The following is a 17,013-nucleotide window of genomic DNA, read 5'->3' on the forward strand; positions in this document are numbered from 1 at the left end:
ACAGCATAAACAGAGCAAGCAATTATCTGTAATAAACTTTTTCTTTAATATTGTGGCATTCACCCTTTTGTAAAACTACATATTCTTTATCTTGTGCTGTATTAGAAAATCAGATTTTATTTGGTAGTTTCATATATTTTTTGCAGTTGTGCAGAAACTGTCATCTTCCTGGTAGGGTGATCCAGTCATTAAGTGTTAATAAAATAATAATGCAATATAATCTATATTCCTGCAAATTAATTTATATATATATATCTCCCTCATACACCACAGAAGTCTCAAAACTCTAGAAAAATCCCTTTGTAAGTGGGCTTCTCTGAGTAGTTGAAAATTCAGTTTTCATTATAGCCAGTGCTGACATTTTAAATGATAATTTGAGCAGTGTTTCCTGGGGTTTGGCATTGACTTTTACACTCAACAGAAGAGTTTGATGTTTTTTGTGGCAGCCATCTAAAAATGTTCAATTTGAAATAGTGTCAGCTGTGTTGAGGAAAAGCTCCACAATGGTGGAAGATGTGGGATTTTTCAGAAAAGCAATCTTAGTCCTCAATCTACATCCTAAAACACCGGTAAAGTGTTACCATTTTCTTGGAGTGATGCCTAAGATGGGGAAACAGGGCTCTCTAAAGCACAGAACAAAACTCAGAGTAGAAGTGATCCAGGAGCAGAAAGAGATAAATCCATACCTCGTTTGGAGAGCAAAAACACTCAGATTAATTGCAATAGATACAGAGTATATTGCTTGTGTATTGTGATATAAAGTAGACCCCAAAGTCTGCTTGAATAAAGAGAGAGACAATCTATAGAGATTTATCTCATTATAAGAAGAGCTGTATTTAGGCTGTATGAGGGTTTCAGAGGAGAGGACACTTTTAAGTGGGATGGAGACGTGCCAGCGCTGTGGGTCAAGCCGTGAGCCGTGCAACCCTGTTTTTCACCTAAGGAGATTACAGCCAGAAATACAATTTCAATTCAGTGTAATGCTCTCCTGGCATGTTAATATATATGCAGTGGTGTTTCTACACAGTGCTTGCTCATCGACATATTCCACAGCCTGAACTGCGTGTGTTAAAATTCATGCAAATTGCTCAGGTTTTGAGGTCGGGGTAGACAGTTTTGCCTTGGGTAATCGAAGCTTTGAGTCAGCTGCTTCACAGACACACACACCAAGCAGCTGCTGGCACGGATGGTATCAGAGACAGAGCCTAGACTCTGCCGACTCCAAAAGGCAGCTCGTAAATGAGGATGTCTGATACCGTTATCGGTAACTGTAGACAGCTTTTAATCTCTGTGGGCCTCCAGTAGCATCCTGACTGCAGCCCACACAATGCTTCACCTCAGCATGAAATCAATGCTGGCTCTTGACATGAAGATGTTGGCATAACTGATGGCATAAATCTGTATGTCTAATACACTGCGCACTGGATAAATCAGAATGAGCCACACATCTACTCTCCGTTGCGTTCTGCTTCGCAAACGGGGAAATCAAGATGACAGTGACAGCTCTAAAAACACGTGGGAGGGAATTTACGTGTTTAGGCAATCGGTGCAACCTGAACTGCAGAGGCTGGCCCTGAGTCCGAGATTATTTTCAACCCAACCTCAGACAGCAGCTGGTTAGACCTAGTGCAGTCATTCTTGTGCTTCACCACAAGACCGAGGCTTTGTAACCTGCATTGCAAAAAGCTGAATTTCCCAGGAGATCTCTCCTTTGCCCTCATTGCCTGTGGCATGGGAACCTCTGTCACCATCCTGCTTTAAAACTACAATGAAGGAAACAAGACAAAACGTCCCTAGCTGATAATAAAAGAGCAGTCTCCTATGTTTAAGAGATCCTATTGGTTCACTGTGCTCATTTCTGCTTTCTAGCCACGTCAAGACATCTCAGAGCAAGGGTAAGTTTCCCTTGTTTCCTGAAAGCACAGGGATCAACTGGACACTCAGGACAATTCGCTTTTATCCATCTAATTACAAAAAACTACATAATTTTTATTGAAAGCATTTTCAACGCCTACTTGCCTTTAGATTTAATCTTTCCAATCCTACTGTTAGCAGCAAAGGCCAGATCCAAGCAACAAGCTGATTTCTTTAACAGAAAACTACTTCTGGTTTGAGCACCCCCTGTGAATTCCTGGGATTAATGGTATTTTGCTACTTACAAACAGTGAAACAATTGCACTAAACTTGGGATGGTTGCACAGGTAAGGCAGCTGGTTAAATCTTCTTACCTTCATGCCCTCTATTTCACCACCAGTAAAGGCTGATCTGAGCCATCTTAAAATGTATCTGAAATATCAGGCATAGCTTAGGCTGCATAACCTCCATGGTCTCCATCCCCAGCTGGGGCTTCCCTGAGTCATCGCCCCTTTGTAGGATGCTGCAGACGACATGACAGCTATTGAATTACCATTGTTTTCTGTCAGATGCACTAAGTTAATCCAATATCAGCCGCCCCTGAAGGTAAGTGACATGAATTTTTCTCTGGAGGAGTGTTTTTGCCTTAACTGTTTGGGTGATGGCTATCTCCTAGAAGGCAGTTAAATTTCGGCAATATAAAGCCCACCCTGAGTCCATGTACAAAACAAGGGAAACTTTTAGGGGTAATTAAAGAGTGAACAGGTCTATTAGGAAGACAGTAATGTCACATGAATCACAATTCCTATTTTTCCAGCGGAGAGACTCAAAACAAGTGCTCCATCTTTAATCTCTCAGAAGATCCAGGAAAATACCTTCAAAAGACAAACTGGGAACTAAAAGCTTAGAAGCCAACTGGTTAATACAAATCTGTAAGAGCTCTGGTTTTACTGTACATTACAATCTCCCTCTTACCCACTTTACAATACAGAGCACCTTCATATTTCAGCCAAAACAAGGTGATAGTCCCTGTCTCCTGTTAACAGCGCTCACTGAGCCAAGGTGCCAGCTACTTTCTCTGCCACCAAGTGATTAACACAATTAGATGGAATTACAAACTGTTGGGTGTGACCTACATTAGGTTGAATTTTGTTCTTCTTGTCAGACTGACAAAGGAACTCTGGCTTGAAAGTCTGTTTTCTAATTATATCAGTTGGTCTAATGAGAGATATTACCTTTCCTTATAAAAGTTATTTCTCTTAACATTAAGTAATGCATTCACTCACAGAAACATTGTCAGTATTTCATTAACTCAATTCCCCCAGACCAAGTGAAGAGCACGTGGAAAAATGTCACTTTGGATATCAAGCGACTATGTCCTTGCTTTGGTGGCAGGGAATATTATAATATCAGAGTTTGGGTGCAACCAGCTTGGCCTGTCTTCCAGTCCATTTGTGGAGCCTATCCCTCTCTTGAGGGCTCTAATCCAGCTCTAATGACATGAGTCACATTCAGCAGCTGAGTTGGTGAGATCTTACCAGCCTTGGTTCATCTCTGCTCTCCCCTCCTGCAGAAGGGCTTTACAATGCATCTCAGTGAGATGCAGGCTTTCACTGCTTCCCATCAAAGCATCTCCCACCAGCACAGGGGGACCAGAAGCAGAGAAAAAGCTCCTTGATATGAAATAGCAGAAGCTCTTTTTGCTCCATTCCTCAGTCTATTCTGCACTTCTTTTAGGCAGGGCGAGTCCTGCCGTTCCACTGAAAGTGCTCTGTATAGAAAGTATATGTACATTAAGGCATCTCTGTGACCATGTTTGACATCCACTCTACAAATAAATGGGAGTAGATAGCTCCTTTTCCCTCAGGAACTTCTGCGCGTTGAAAATTGAGAATCACTGGGATATGCAGATGAAACAGTTCTCTCTCTCCACCAAGATATGAAAGCAGAGAGCTCCTTACCCTTTCGAGTTTCGGGCCAAGGGGCTCCAACACACACAGAGCAAATGGGAAGATGTATGATTAGGTAACTTCCAAACTTCAGAAACATTTTCATTTCAAATTCTGACTTCCTGCCATGCACATATTCTTCTGTAACCAGACTCTGAGGCAATTTATTAACAACTCCAGAGGAGTGATATCTGCAGAATCTGTTTTTCAGCTTCTGACAGCTGAGCAGGGCTAATGTTACTGTTTCAGAGTGCCTTTGCTCGAGTACTGTATATTCTGTATATTCAATGAAGAAGTGTCCTTTGAAGGTGCAAATGGAAGAGCTTATTTGAGGCAAAAAGCTAAAAAACCATTTTAATATTTTAGATCATTTATCAGCATACAGGAAAAAAAGGGAGGAAATAAAAAATGAACCATGTTTTCCAAAGAATGCTTTTAACTGCAAATTGTCGAAGTTTTAAGCTGCATCTCTTTTTCACTCTAGTTAGGAAGATATTTTAATAGAATGTACTGTATTTCAGCAACAACAACAAAATCTAAGTTAAACACTTCAAGTATTTTATTTTTTTTAAATATAAAAGCCCAGTGAACACACTTTTGCAGCTCTGAAATATAAAAAAAACCATCTAGACCTGAGCTCTAAAATGAGGGGTTTTAAAAAATACCTGAAGTACTCTAAATATTACATAAAGAAAAGTTACAGAGGTGTCCAGGGAAGGAATTTTGACAACATTAGGTATTTAAAATGAATGTGAAATCATGGAAGTCTTAACACTGTTCTTGAACTTTCCCAAGGAATAGGTTTTCCTTGGATGAATGTTACAAGGAGGGTGGAAGGAGTTCGACTAAAGCTGGATTGACATACATGATGAATTACAGTTCATTAATCCAATTAATGAGTAATTCCAGAAGCTTTAATCCCAGATAAAGCTCTTTATTATAGCTCTGTTGGCTAATGCTGCAGTAACTAAGAGCCCATCAGCAAAACCAATGTAAAGCTTTATTATATAAAGCCTGCCACTAATGCTATAGCTTTTTTGGTAATACTTTTTCCAAAATATACTGCAAAAACCAGGGAAGGTAGTGATCCCTACCCTTATTTGACCAGATTCACATTAGAAAAGAATTCAAGGTGCATTTCAGATGAATGAAATTTCAAACATTTATAAGCACTCAGTTTAGAAGGGAAACATATGTTCCCATTTCTGAAGTCATCTGTATGCGTGATTTCTTCATACACATCCTATTGACTGATGGGAACAATAAAGTATACCAAGCTGGTTTTGAGCCATCTGACTGGTTCCCACCCAATATCTGGCCCATGGCAGCCCTCTTCCTCCAGAAGCAGCTCAACTATTTGTTAACCCACCGGGATGGGACAAACAACAACCAGGCCTTCACTGAGACCTGTCTGAAAACTAGCAGGTTGGGAGCTCTGGACACTGCTGCATAGTGATTTTGATTTCATGAGCACTTGGCTACTCAACAGTATGACCAAAAATTCATCTATTATAATAACAGAGAAGACTTGCAGTATCATGAGAGCCTGTACAATATGCTCAAAGCTTCTTTGAGCAGCTATGTCAAATTATCTTCCATGTTTTCAGTTAGTAAAAGCTGTATTACCAAGACAAGAAGATCCTGCTATGACTATTTACGTAAAAGTGCACCCTTTCTGATGTTGCCAAAGTGCCTGTTGTGGGAAGATGACAGTTCATACCCAATTACACACTGTGATGGATTCATATTTCTTGATCAATGACTTTGAAGCCTTCTGGAACAACATTGCACAATGACCCTTCATTTTAAAGGCCAAATAAGATGATTAGTGACATGCAGAAAAAGAGAGTCAGAATTTCATGCATGTCAGAACTAGTTTTAACCAGTCTCTGCCTGTAGCAGTGCTTCTGAACTGGAAGAAACTTCAATTGCTCCAGCACAGAAAAAGTTGTGTGATGGAAACAAGCCACTACAGACATCATTAGAGCAGGAACACAATTGTCTCAAATGGACTTCCATTTAGCAAAAGCAACATCACAATTTGAAATCAAAAGCTAAATACTTGTGCACCTATTGATAGAACTTCATATTTGTGGAGCTTGAAAATACAATGGAACACATGAACTTGATGATGACTCAGTGTACTTCAATGTGGCAAGGTGTATTATTACAGCTGACAGGTTTTTACTTACCTGTTTGAATCAGGGTCACAAAAGAGTATGTTATTTAAAATGCTCTTTTATACTACTAGAGTTATAAATGCCTCTTGGATAAATCTCTAAAAGTTTATCCTAGATCATCCAAACGGAATGTTAAATTCTTCAGAAAACACAACAGCCTGTAGAATGGAAATGGACTTAATCCACACATCTTGATCCTGTTGTGTAAATGTAATCATGACTGTATGACTACTATCCAGGAGGAACAGCATGTGAATCAATATTTGACTAAAGAGAACAATAATTCCTGTATTTATTTTAATAACAACCATGGCTGCGAGCATTCAGAAGCACCAGACAGGTCATGTTGAAGATTGTTCAGCAGATTAGAAAACAAATTAAAATGGAAGTTGTCTTGAACTTCAGGGCCACTGACTCCAGTGCTGGCTGCATGCTGCTGCTAATGGGGTTCACACCAGATCCTCAGTGCATTTAAACATGGTCAATCCAACTCTCCAAGGGCCAAATCTGCCAGGTCATTTGGTTTTGCAAAATCCGTACATTGAGCTAATGCCTCAATCTGTTGGGAAATGAAGGAGGGAGACAAGGCTCCCACTTCTGCAAAGCCATGAGGAAGAGCAGATGCTCCCTGGGAGCATTTCTGTGGAGCAGGAGCTGCCATTAGCACCAGCAAATGCACTAGGTCCCACCTTTCGTCCTCTTTCTGGGAGTACCTGGGGCACTTCTGCTGCCATCAGAAGCTTTCACACCCATGGCTTATGGCTTCCCAATGCAGCAGCATTAGGGTTCTCAGGGACACAAGAGGAAGTAAAAAACATATGGGAAGTCACGGGAACTGCAAGACTTTGACCTTGAGCAGTATAAGAGCCTTTGCACTGGACAGCCACAGCGCATCTCATACCTCGAGAGGGAGCAGGGAAGTGAGAGACAGTAAGCGTGTGCACTTAGGGGAAGAAATCGAAGAGGAGGTGAGCAACTAAACCCGATAAAAGCACAAGAGTAAGTCAGAAAGAGAAAGAAGGAAAATCACTAAAAATGACCAGGCTCTTTAATGTGGGGAGAAGATGACCATGCTATCATCTCCCAAATGTTTTTAAAGTTGAATAGGCATTTATATTTCTTTTCTTGCACTTTTAAATCTTCAATGGTAAAAGCTGTAAACAGTTGTTGTGAAAGAAAAATAAATCCACCATCAGACCTTCAGATATGCTACTGCTCAAACTTCCTTAAGAGATGTCTTTTGTAACTAAGAAACTTGCCACATGTGCACTGGTTTGTAAGTGGAAAATTAAAGATAAAGCCTGAATGAAGTAAGACTACTTCATATTTGCATTCAAAGCACTTTCCAAACATCAGTCAATTACCTCAACACGGTTTCTTACCATCCCCAATCTGGCTGAAAAATGCAAGCTCACAACTTCCCTGCAAGACAGGTGTTATTAACCCATTTTTCATAGCTGGAAACAGGGACACAGGAGAGGTGCGTGGCTCATCCTGGGTCACAGTGGTGCTGGTGGCAGAGCTGGAAATAGACATTTGGTCTAGGTTATGAACTGTCCTGAATCTTGCCTTATTCAACAGATGTTTCTACATCTACATCAGAATTTTATAAGCCTCTACCATATGGATGAATTGAAATTTCACTATCTCCAGTTACAAAAAGCCTCCTGCCACTCACATAACTTATTTTTATGTTAATTATAGTATAAATATTTCTCCATTATGAAATCCTATTTTTAGCTCTGTGTTTTCCCCCATCACTGGCTCTCCACTGTGTCAGGTCTGTGTTCTCATACCTGGGCTACCATTTTTTAAGATAAGATTAAGATGAGCAGTGGGAGGACAGAAGTATGGTCTGATGGTATTTGTCACTATCAGTTGTCAGCTTACGAAGCATGGGATGTACGTGTCCAGCTTTCACTGTTTGCTCTGCTGGCAGATTGTATGATTCCTCTTTATTGCCTTTTGGCTTTTTCCCTTACAAACAAACAAACAATCTACTGTTCCCTGGAGAAGGACAGGTAGTGTTTTTTACATCCAATAACAAACCAAAGAGGAAGCTATTCTGGGACACTCATTTTTACTCTGATGCTGATCATAACAACAATACTTCTCTTCTATGAGCAGTCATTCAGTCTGCTGTTGCTACTAAAGCATTATATATGTTATTTGCTGTGTATAGTTAAATCATATTTTATTTATGATATTTTCCTGATGACAGCTCACTTTGTGCCCAGGCAAAAGTATTTTGGAGTCATAGGAAGATTAGCTATTTTGCATTCACTCTCAGACTATACAGTTTTTCCTCCTCACCTATGCAGTATCCAAAGAATATTTGAATCCCCTTCTCCAAATGCCAGGTAAGTTTTGTCTAATGAGAGGTTTTAAATAGTTAAATAAAAGTGATTTAAATTTTTTTAATCATTAGAGTATTTTCTAATACATGGCACATCATTTTTTTTCTTGAATACCATGGTGATGTGAGTCTCCTGTTAAAGACTAAGGATGAAATAATTAAAAATGGCTAAGTGACCTTGAAAGTCATGTCTTTCTGAGAGTCAATAGGGGCTGTGCACATTAGTGTTTTTCAAATTCTACTCTTAATATTTACCAAAGCAGAAAAGCTTTCCCTCCATCAGTCAAGGGCAGGACTGGCTAGCCTGTAACTCTTGACATATTTGCCTTTACCATTATTTTTAACACATGATTTAATTTTCAAAAAATGCATTTTATATTTTCTTAAAGAAAGCTACATTCAAGTGAAGCTGTAATAAACAAATATTTTCAAAATATGCCTATGAATAACAGATGTGATTGCTAGTATTACATGGTAGCTACTTCTTATCAATGACAGAAATATGAGATAAAGGACACAAAAATGATTTATTAGAAGGGACATTAGCTCAAAGGTTGCAAATGCAACCAGTTAAATTTATCAGTCATTACCAACAAATCCTCATTTCAATATGACTTTAAAAAAGCCTTTGTTTTCATTGTATTTAATAAAAAAGCCCCACTAAGAAGAGCTCAGTTAAGTTTTACATTTATTCACTTCATGTTAACAAGAGTGAAATGTCTGGCAAATACCAATACATAGCAAAGAGGAAATTTTAACAATAGCATCTATTTTGTTGGTAAATTATTTCAAAAGTCTCATAGTCAGGAACACTGGAGATTAGAGTAGACAACACACTGGGGGAACAAAAGGCAAATCGGTCTGGTGCTATTAGAGAAGTGAACAGAATGAGTTTTTTCCATTCTCTACTGTTTTTATGCTAGGCCAAGAAGTTATTGTAATCAAAGCACAGAGGAAAATACCTAGTTAAACTTTTACTGTAACATTTTGCCTACCTGCCATGGGTCTTTCAATATTATTTTATTAGACTAGTCTAATGATGGCATGATTAGACTTTTATGAATGAAAAATGAAGTAAATAATTTTAAAATAAGAAACTTTAATATATTTGTTCTTTACCTAGACAAAGGCTAAACCTACTGTATTTGTTGACTCTGAAGACAAATAACCTTGTCAGGGGATGCCTAATTGCCAACCAATACCATATGTGCTTGCAGAGCTTGAAATATGAATTTATACTCGTAACTCAAGCCCAGAGTCAACTCTCCAACCACAGCCAAATTTTGATTCTCTGGTGGAATTTGCCTGCCTGGCTCTTCTGGAAGCTTGAGTTACTGCTTGGATAAAGTGAACTGAGTCGGTTCCACCAGGTGAAACAGAAATTCCAGCTGCGAAGGACTTCTGAAATGTAACCATTTCCCAACACAACTGACTCCAAATGTTAGTTCAGACTCTTCTCCCATACAAAGTGGCAAGTTTTATGAGCCACTGATTGTGTTCCAGTAGAGTCTAAGCAAAGAATGACTTTTTTTTGCTTCCATCATATGGAAGATGTCAGGTAGAAGGGGTTAAATGGCAGATGGTCTGTAACCAGAGCAGCTTTGTTGCAATGCCTGGCAAGGGCTGGTAATGCATCCAGGACAGATATAACTTGTTTATAAATTTACTTTAGCTTGGAACACTACTTCCCTTAGTCATCACTGAATTTCAACATGCTATCACTAGCATGAAGAGTAATAGGTACCATTGTGTGAGTAAAAACATTTGCAAGAAATATTTTTAAAGCTTTAATAAGATTATTTTTAATTATACATTTTTCTACATTGCATAAAGGTCATCCAAAGACCAGCTAGATGTAAATGACACTTCCTCCTCTCATTTCTTAGGTACCTAATAGTTTCTGAACATTTTAAATGGGCAACAATCATGATCTTACTTAACTTGTTGGACATAAAGAGCAGTTACACTAGAACTGCATGAACACAAAAACACAAACTTGTGAATTCAAGCACATGCATTTCCTTACCCTTTCCTGTGCATAAGTTTCATCTTGCCAGTTCTTAACAGCATTAAGTTAAGGATCACCAGCTTGTATGGGGGCTGGTTCTCAAAATGTCATCAGGAAATGAAGATACTCACCTTTGCTTTAGATTGCAGTATAATGTAAGGGCACTGATTTTCCAGTGCAAGGTATGGCTTAAATACTACTATTGTAATTACTTTTTTCTTTGGTGTCACACACATACATGTGGTATTATTAATATCCGCATACATTATTTTAGTTATTGCCCACTGACATTTCTTTGCTGTACTTGATCTTCAAAAATAAATATTTACATAGTTATGAATGGAAGAACTACATACAGACTTTAAATCCAATCATACTGATACGATAAAGGTAGATCTCAGCTCTAATATTATCCTACTGCTGTATTTGTGACAACTGAAAGAGTTTTACTGAAAAGGAAGAACAAAACTGCTCTCAAGCTGCCACTCTTGCATTGGCAGTGGCTCAGGAACGCTTAACTGAGCCAGAAAAGTTTATTAAAAGTCAACTATCATCTTAGAGTGAAAACATATTTTCTAGTATCCACAAATCTTTTTATAGGCATGTTCCACTATCTCCCATTTACATCAGTTGCAGATTTTGGATCAAAGGCAATTAGAGAGAAGCTATGAGTAAGACCCACAGCCAGACTGGCATACCCAGAAGAGTTCACAGGCAAACGCAAATCCAAATTCCAAGTCCCCAAGACAGCCTCTTAAAAAGGTAAATGAGGCACCTTTGGAATAGGATTCATAGTCCACTTCTGCTGCAAAGGCAAGTGAGAAGGCAGGCCGTGCGGATGGACAGAAATGTATTTCAGAGGACTCCTGAGCCTCCTCAGAGGTGCTACAGGGAGCTGGTCACTGGAGGCCATCAGCCACATTAATGCAAGAACATGCACTAAGTGCCCAAAGAGCTCCAGGTTTGCCAAGGAAATGTGAAGAAATGGTTTTAGTCTCCACTTCAGGCTGAAAATATTTACACCTCCTGGTCAGGATCTCCCAGCAGAGCCTTAACAACCTGACCAGTATATTAGCTGTGGTCTAATGGGAATGGTTCTATCCCCTCCTGGCAAGACTGTGCAGTCAAGACTGGATTAATGAGAGCAAGCATACAGATGAGAGAAATAACCCAGGCTTCCAAACCTCCTTCACTGTTGTGTGCAGGACCTTAACATTAGAGCAGACAGCTTAAGCCTCTTGTGATGAGCTAACTGTGGCCCTTATATAAATCATGTCTTTTGCCCACTAATCAGCTACATTAAAATTAATAAAAATGTAAAGAGAAGTTCTTAGATTAATTAGCAATTGAGTATGGACTGCACGTTTATGAACTGTAGATTTTTCACTGAATCACAGAATCTTCATGGTTGGAAATTTATGATCTGTAGATTTTCACTGAATCACAGAGTCTTCATGGTTGGAAGGGACCTGTTTTTATTGTCCCTTATATTAATGGCCAGGTTGAGGTCCAGCTGGGCTTTTGGGTGTTTTTTCTCTGTATAACCTAACAAGATCTCTCTTTTTCCCCTGTATAACCTAACAAGATCTCTGTACTCCTGAGTTGCCTGTCCCTTCTTCCAAAGGTGGTAAGCCCTCTTTTTTTCCCCTTAATTCCTATCAAAAGCTCTTTATTCATCTGCCTGATTAGGTTGTCTATAGCAGACTCCCAGCACAAAATCTCCCTTGTTAGCCTTCTTCTTCATCCTTACCCATAAACACTCAACTTTATCATCACTGGAATCTAGCTCTATACAGTCAAAACACTCCTAACGTACAGAGCTACAACCACACCTCTCCTTCCTTGCTTATTCCTTCTGAAGAACTTACAGCCATTCATTGCAGCATTCCAGTCACAACCATCATCCCACCACGTTTCTGTGATGGTGAGTACATCATAGCTGTCCTTCTGCACAATGGCTTCCAGCTCATCCTGTTTGTTGCGTACATCATAGCTGTCCTTCTGCACAACGGCTTCCAGCTCATCCTGTTTGTTGCCCATCCTACATGTATTAGTGTAGATGCACTTGAGCTGGGCTCCTGATTTCACCCCCATCCTTGGTCCTTTATCCCCAGGCTCATTACCAGTGGGCCTGGTTTTATCCCCTTCACTTCTAGTTGACATGGGTGGAGTGATTATATGTCAAGCCACACTACGATTTACTGCATAGAGGACAGGGTCAGAGAACGGGTGGAGTGATTAACTTCACTTGTAAGAGTGAAGTAGTGAAATATTTATTAAGGTGAAACAGTGATTTAATAAAATCACTAGTAGATGCGACAGTGTTTTACGAGATTCAATGTCAAGGCACACTATGATTTACTGCATAGAGGACAGGGTCAGAGAAGCTGTCAGGGAAACCCTCCCGTTGAGTCACGAGGTTCAGAAAGGACCCCCTTGCTTTCTAAACTCCTTCTCAGAGAGGAGTCTAGGTGCGGCTGGATCCAATCCTAGTCCCAGACTTGGTCAACAGTTTATGTCTAAAGGATTAGATATGCACAAACCCTTTATATTACTTAGCTAAGACTTCAAAGTTTAGCATGTTGTTAGTCACTTACCGAGAATCTGTTGCAGCAAGGAATCTCTCAACCTCGAGGAGTAGATCCTTAAGCGAGCGTCCTCACAAAAGGGGAGATCCTGGCGTGTAGCCCGCTGCCATACAGGAGAGTAGGAGAGCTCAATGTCCACTATTTACAGAGTATGATGACTGACCTATAGATTGACCCTCAGTATGGAACCACCTATAGCTATTGCCCTCCGAAATGGGAGATCCTGGCGTGTAGCCTGCTGCCATACAGGAGAGCAGAGCTCAATGTCCACTATTTACAGAGTATGTAGCCCGCTGCCATACAGGAGAGTAGGAGAGCTCAATGTCCACTATTTACAGAGTATGATGACTGACCTATAGATTGACCCTCAGTATGGAACCACCTATAGCTATTGCCCTCCTCTTGCTCCTCACAGAAGCAGTCTTAATGTGTGGAGCTAGTTGCTTTGGCAACTCCCTGGATGGGGTTTTAATCAGTATCCTCAATTCCCTCATCTATCTCTGCAGGCTCATATCTGTTCTGTATGGGGACCTGGGTAGGTGGGAGAGGTCTGGAGGGGACTCTCCTGCTGCCCCGAGCAGGTACCTGCTTCCATTGCCCCCTATCTTCTCCTAGTTCCCCTCCTCCTGCCTGATGACAAGAAGGCAGGGGACCCTCTGCCTCTCATGGAGCCTCCACCTGCTCTTTTTTTCCCCAAGGATGGCAGGGTGTGGGTCCACCAATCCATTTCCCTTTCACATTCCCAAATGGTCCTCAGCCTTTCCGCTTCTTAACCTATAGGTTGACCCTAAGTATGGAACCACCTATAGCTATTGCCCTCCTCTTGCTCCTCACAGAAGCAGTCTTAATGTGTGGAGCTAGTTGCTTTGGCAACTCCCTGGATGGGGTTTTAATCAGTATCCTCAATTCCCTCATCTATCTCTGCAGGCTCATATCTGTTCTGTATGGGGACCTGGGTAGGTGGGAGAGGTCTGGAGGGGACTCTCCTGCTGCCCCGAGCAGGTACCTGCTTCCATTGCCCCCTATCTTCTCCTAGTTCCCCTCCTCCTGCCTGATGACAAGAAGGCAGGGGACCCTCTGCCTCTCATGGAGCCTCCACCTGCTCTTTTTTTCCCCAAGGATGGCAGGGTGTGGGTCCACCAATCCATTTCCCTTTCACATTCCCAAATGGTCCTCAGCCTTTCCGCTTCCTCCTTGACCTCAGCCACCAGGCTGAGCACATCATTTACCTGCTCACAGCACACACAGGCGCTGTCTTTGCTGTCCTCCAGCAAGAGTGACAGACATTCCCTGCAGCCCAAAACCTGGACAGCTGCATGTCTCTGCACTGCCATACAGGAGAGCAGAGCTCAATGTCCACTATTTACAGAGTATGATGATTAACCTATAGGTTGACCCTAAGTATGGAACCACCTATAGCTATTGCCCTCCTCTTGCTCCTCACAGAAGCAGTCTTAATGTGTGGAGCTAGTTGCTTTGGCAACTCCCTGGATGGGGTTTTAATCAGTATCCTCAATTCCCTCATCTATCTCTGCAGGCTCATATCTGTTCTGTATGGGGACCTGGGTAGGTGGGAGAGGTCTGGAGGGGACTCTCCTGCTGCCCCGAGCAGGTACCTGCTTCCATTGCCCCCTATCTTCTCCTAGTTCCCCTCCTCCTGCCTGATGACAAGAAGGCAGGGGACCCTCTGCCTCTCATGGAGCCTCCACCTGCTCTTTTTTTCCCCAAGGATGGCAGGGTGTGGGTCCACCAATCCATTTCCCTTTCACATTCCCAAATGGTCCTCAGCCTTTCCGCTTCCTCCTTGACCTCAGCCACCAGGCTAAGCACATCATTTACCTGCTCACAGCACACACAGGCGCTGTCTTTGCTGTCCTCCAGCAAGAGTGACAGACATTCCCTGCAGCCCAAAACCTGGACAGCTGCATGTCTCTGCAGCAGGTCAGTTTGGGGGCAAAGTTTAGCATGTTGTTAGTCACTTACCGAGAATCTGTTGCAGCAAGGAATCTCTCAACCTCGAGGAGTAGATCCTTAAGCGAGCGTCCTCACAAAAGGGGAGATCCTGGCGTGTAGCCCGCTGCCATACAGGAGAGTAGGAGAGCTCAATGTCCACTATTTACAGAGTATGATGACTGACCTATAGATTGACCCTCAGTATGGAACCACCTATAGCTATTGCCCTCCTCTTGCTCCTCACAGAAGCAGTCTTAATGTGTGGAGCTAATTGCGTTGGCAACTCCCTGGATGGGGTTTTATCAGTATCCTCAATTCCCTCATCTATCTCTGCAGGCTCATATCTGTTCTGTATGGGGACCTGGGTAGGTGGGAGAGGTCTGGAGGGGACTCTCCTGCTGCCCCGAGCATGTACCTGCTTCCATTGCCCCCCATCTTCTCCTAGTTCCCCTCCTGCCTGGTGACAAGAGGGCAGGGGACCCTCTGCCTCTCCTGGAGCCTCCACCTGCTCTTTTTTTCCCCAAGGATGGCAGGGTGTGGGTCCACCAATCCATTTCCCTTTCACATTCCCAAATGGTCCTCAGCCTTTCCGCTTCCTCCTTGACCTCAGCCACCAGGCTAAGCACATCATTTACCTGCTCACAGCACACACAGGCGCTGTCTTTGCTGTCCTCCAGCAAGAGTGACAGACATTCCCTGCAGCCCAAAACCTGGACAGCTGCATGTCTCTGCAGCAGGTCAGTTTGGGGGACCTTATTCACAGAATCACCTGGGGTTGGAAGGGACCTCTGGAGATCATCTAGTACAACCCCCCCTGCCAGAGCAGGTCCACCCAGAACAGGTTGCACAGGAACATGTCCAGGCAGGTTTTGAATGTCTCCAGAGAAGGAGACTCCACCACCTCCCTGGGCAACCTCTTCCAGGGCTCTGCCACCCTCAAAGGAAAGAAGTTCTTCCTCATGTTTAGGTGGAACTTCTTATATTCAAGTTTGTGCCCATTTCCTCTTGTCCTGTCCCTGGGCACCACTGAAAAAAGACCAGCCTCATCCTCTTGACACCAGCCCTTTTCAGACATTGGAATGGGCTGCCCAGGGAGGTGGTTGAGGCACCATCCCTGGAGGTGTTCAAGAGACAGGTTGATGTAGTGCTGGGAGGTATGGTTTAGTGATGATGCTCTTTGTTTGTTGTGTGGGTGTCTATTTTTGTCAGTCAGGTTGACGGTTGGACAAGATGATCTTTAAGGTCCCTTCCAACCTAGAAGGTTCTGTGATTAATTCTGTGATTAAGTATTTATAAGCATTGATCAGATCCCCCCTCAGCCTTCTCTTCTCCAGACTAAAAAGACCGACGTCCTTCAGCATCTCCTCAGCAGAGAGATGCTCCAGGCCCCTGATCACCTTTCTAGCCCGGACCTTATTCACAGAATCACCTGGGGTTGGAAGGGACCTCTGGAGATCATCCTTCCAACCTAGAAGGTTCTGTGATTAATTCTGTGATTAAGTATTTATAAGCATTGATCAGATCCCCCCTCAGCCTTCTCTTCTCCAGACTAAAAAGACCGACGTCCTTCAGCATCTCCTCAGCAGAGAGATGCTCCAGGCCCCTGATCACCTTTCTAGCCCTCTGCTGTCCCCTCTCCAGCAGTTCCCTGTCCTTCTTGAACTGGGGGAGCCCAGAGCTGGTCCCAGTGCTCCAGATGGGGCCTCCCCAGGGCAGAGCAGAGTGGCAGGATGACCTCCCTCCACCTGCTGGCCACACTTCCTGATGCACCCTAGGGTGCCAATGGCCTTCTTGGCAACATTGCTGGCTCAGTTCCTCGGGACTGTGGCTGCAGACCATCCCCGGACGCTTTCTTTCCAGCCAGACCAGCCCGCCCCCGCCCGGTGCCCCCCCCCTCACACTCACCACTCACGCGCCGCGCTCCACAGAAGCCACGCGCCGCCATCCAACCGAGGGGCCGCGCTCACCGCCTTTAAATCCCCGCGCGCGGCTCCTGGCCACGCCCCCCTCCGCGCCTGATTGGTTGCCGCTGACTTCCTGCTTCCGGCAGGAAGGGAGTTGTGTGATGGTGCCTGCGGCGGGAACCCCTCTGTGGAGCACCGTGTTAGGGGGTCCCCAGAAGACC

The sequence above is a fragment of the Calidris pugnax genome, unplaced genomic scaffold (genome assembly GCF_001431845.1).
Source record: "Calidris pugnax isolate Ruff unplaced genomic scaffold, ASM143184v1 scaffold60, whole genome shotgun sequence".
Classification (NCBI taxonomy): Eukaryota; Metazoa; Chordata; class Aves; order Charadriiformes; family Scolopacidae; genus Calidris; species Calidris pugnax.